At 34.3% G+C, this 3,970-nt stretch overlaps 1 pseudogene across 1 annotated transcript; it reads right to left on the reverse strand.

Moving 5' to 3' along the window:
* Positions 1-1,620: 1,620 nt before the first annotated feature.
* Positions 1,621-3,757, reverse strand: LOC145120375 (pentatricopeptide repeat-containing protein At4g22760 pseudogene; annotated as a pseudogene). Its single transcript, XR_013714173.1, has 2 exons — positions 3,477-3,757; positions 1,621-3,301 (listed from the first exon to the last, which is right to left on the reverse strand). The product of XR_013714173.1 is annotated as a pentatricopeptide repeat-containing protein At4g22760 pseudogene (transcript).
* Positions 3,758-3,970: the final 213 nt, after the last annotated feature.

The following is a 3,970-nucleotide window of genomic DNA, read 5'->3' on the forward strand; positions in this document are numbered from 1 at the left end:
ATTTTCTAAGAATAAGAAATAACGAGAAAAAATGGTTAAAAAGGAGAATAAGTAACATAAAACAAGAACATATATACAACATTTTAAAGAATATACACAACCTTCTATACTATATTTTTCAAAAATTTGTCATCATTTTTGAAGAATATACAAAAAAATTAATAATATATAATACATTTTTTAGAATTTGTCATCGTTCTTGAAGAATATGTCTTTGTTTTTTGATGGTTTTCCCATGCTTTTATCTTTACCTCTTTATGTTTGAACCTAAACACACAAATCATTCGATTAAAACACACAAAAAAACATGAGAGATCATATGATGCAAAATAGCTCAAGAAAATTCAAGAGAATGTTGTCTAGTCACAATGAGCAAAATCATTTTTCAACATTTTCTAGTATAAATATGGGGTAAACAGAAAGGTTATTTCGTACCACATAAAAACCACAAATAGATTCGAAATATACATATGAAAAATGTGGGGTGAATGTATAGATTCCAAACATACTCAATGTCAATGATTAAAGTGTACCAAACCATGAACCAAATCTCATGTTTCAACTTTAACAAAATCATTTTCTAAAGAAATCAAAGACAAAAGAACATGCTTCCTTTCACTTTGCAAGCACTTGCAATTCTTTAAAAAGAATAAACTATTAGCATAATTAGTGATACTCCTTACGGATTTTCAAAACTACCGTATAAAAACTATAAAAATTCTTCTATAGAGTATCCCTGGTGCAAATACCTTACCACTTCTACACAATCTTAAGTTGCATAATTAATGGAATATGCCACAGTAGACATAAAAATTCAACAAAAATTTTGAGCAACATCATTTCTTAGAAGTCAATATGCTTGGACATTGAATTATGGCCAACACTCATGCTTAAAAAATAGTAATCTACACCCGTCTATAACAAGTAAGAATCTTTGAGGGAATCTTGTATTAAGTTGTTTAAAAAAAGATACATATAGAACATTGACAGAGTAGCATTTCTTTGCAACTGGTAGTTACTAGCGGCAGGGGGGATGAACATCATCATCTTCACTTCCAACAACCGCCGCCACGGAGGAGGAGGAGTGAAGTGTAAATTTGGTCTCTATGTTTAACAAAAGTTTGGTGGTTCACTTTCATAACTAAAGAAATTATAAAGAATGTCGTTATGACCAAGTTTGACTGTGGATAAGTTGTATAAGGTTTCTCATTTTAAACATTTTTGTTTTGTATGACAAATTATATGAGATAACGAGTTTATCCTTTTTTATATTTTATATAAAATAAGTAACAAAAATAAAAGCCATCATATCCCCCAATGCTTATTTCATCAACGACACCCGTTTTCCCCTCCTTTCTCTTTCACGGTTTCACCCACAGGCCACCACACCACCAACTGCCAACCGGCCACACCTCTTTAGAAAAAAAAAAAAAAGGATGGATTTTGTGCAGAAAAAAACCATATGACTTGCTAAATGTCAAGAAAATTTATTCAAAATTATCATCATTTCCCAAATAGCAACTACTCTAGGTTTGCCATTAAAATTACCAATATGATCCGGAATCCATATTTATCAACCTAGTCTCCCACTGGAAATTTAAACGTTATATCAACTAAAAATTCCCAAACACATAATTTCCAAACCGTAAAATTTAGATGTTGCACACGTTCCATTCCATTGAAAAAATATAATCATGAAATATTGGAATTGAAATAGTTGATATTAAGTTAGGTCCCTTAGGTGTTCCATATAATCTTGTTTTTTTTTTTTTCTTACCAAGTTATCTAACTATTTGGTTGACTAGGTCCATGAGGTCCGAGTCCACTGTAACTTTCTACGACTATACCCCCATGATTCAATGCAGTTAAAAGCCCCGAAAAAGTTACCAAATTAGGGCAAATATTAGCCTCCAACATCTCCTCAAACAATTTAATAGCATCATACTTCCATCCATACCTACCACAAGCCAATATCATAGTGGTATACACACCCACATCTTTCTTTTTCAAGCCATGAAACACATTGTAAGCTTTATCAACACTCCCAAATTTTGCATAAAATTCGATTAATGCATTACCCAATTGATCATCCATCTTGATGTTCATTTGCTTCATTAGTGTCTCATCAATCCAAGATCCGAATCTGAACTCCCCCAACTGAGAACAAATGGAAATAACAATACCCAATGTTGTATTGTCTGGTTGGATGTTTACATTTGGTTGAAGCATTTCATCGAACAGTTGGAGTGCGTGTTTTGGCTGGTTGTTTTGAGAGTAACAAGCGATCATAGCGTTGTACAGCAACTGATTCTTTTCATCAATTTCATTGAATACTTCGCGTGCAGATTCAACGTCTCTGTTTTTAGAGTATGCTTCGATCATTTTGATGCAAGAAATTGAACTTTGTTCAGGCATCACATCGTAAAAGTTGCGGGCAAATTCCAACTGTTTGGAATCTATATAACCATTGATCATTGAAATCCATGAAGATGAAGTTTTAACTGGCATTGGTGCAAATACAGATATCGCCTTCTCCATATCCCCTGTTCTCGTGTACCATGAAACCATGGAATTCCAAGATGCAATATCTTTACGTCCCATCTTGGAAAACAACTGTTCAGCCATGGAGAGATTCCCTGATTCTAAGTACCCGTTTATCAAACCAGATAATGAATTTCTTTGAGACATTTTATCGAACACCTTATTTGCAGTCTCCATATCATCAAGCTTCGAATAGAGCCCCACAAGAGCAGTTCCCACATGGACATCCCCACAGAACCCATATCCATAGACTTGAGCATGTATCCTGATCCCAGCTATCCAATTCCCGATCCTCGTACATGCCTTTAGCGCAGATGCTACAGCGAAGGTCGTAGGGAAGATGCCTGATCTTTGTATATGCACATACTGGGTCAACGCTTCTTGAAACTCACCACGTTGGTAGAAAAACTGAATTGCAGATGTTCTCGCGATCACATTTTCGTGCTTTGACTGGTGAAGAAGAGACCGAAGATAATGGATAGTAGCTTCAGAGTGATCGGATGGTGTGCAAATTATTTGGGTGATCACCAGAGGCTCAAGATGGTTGAGACCATTGATGAGTACTAGAGCATGGAGTTGCTTCACTTGTTTGATACTTAAAGGGTGATTTAACAAGGCTGTGACTTTCGTAATCAGCATTGATAGTATTTTGAGTTTTGAAGATTTGAAAGGACTCCGTAAACGGGGTGTCATCTTGTTCTTCAATTAAGCATAAAAGAAACCAGGTATTACTGATGCAGCAAAAGGCAGTTTTTAGAACCTGCAAAACGTATGAAATTATAAGCAAATGTAAATAATAAACAAGTATAAACAGGCGAAACTAGAAGTCTAGAACAAGATGTCTTCATTCTTTGAAGCAATACGTCGAGCAGGTAACAGGCAAACCCAGCATTTGGATAAAATATGCTATTCAGAAAATTATCGAACAAACTAACCAGTTCCCAAAAGTATTCATGCTCAAAACTCCAATTTCCCAGCTTCAGTGCAAGTAATGTATTCAAATAGTTGTTAGCAAATCGAATAGATTAAATTGAAACGCAAATGTCAAATCATTTGGGAAGCTCTTGATACGTTGTATACGAAGCTATCTTGAAGGTTGAAACCTTCGCGCTACAGAGGGAAAGAGGTGGCGACGGCGTCAAGCGGAGGACGGCCAGCCACTTCAAAGTTCAAAAGAAAGTAGCCCAAAAAAGTGTTTGCAGTCCAAAATTCAAAAAAAAACTTGGTAGAGCATCATAATATCTATCTTTCTTCATCAAATAAAAACCTATTGATCTAAATAATCTATAATCATTAATTATTCTTCAAATGATTTTTAATATTAATAAACACATCTATTTAATGTATAATTATTTAATCACAATAAATAAGATAATACAAGCAAACAGAACTTAAAAGATAACAATGCTATGTTTTTTTTAATATAAAA

This window comes from Lactuca virosa, chromosome 6 (assembly GCF_052849685.1).
Source record: "Lactuca virosa cultivar CGN04683 chromosome 6, Lactuca_virosa_CGN04683_v6, whole genome shotgun sequence".
In the NCBI taxonomy this organism is placed as follows: domain Eukaryota; kingdom Viridiplantae; phylum Streptophyta; class Magnoliopsida; order Asterales; family Asteraceae; genus Lactuca; species Lactuca virosa.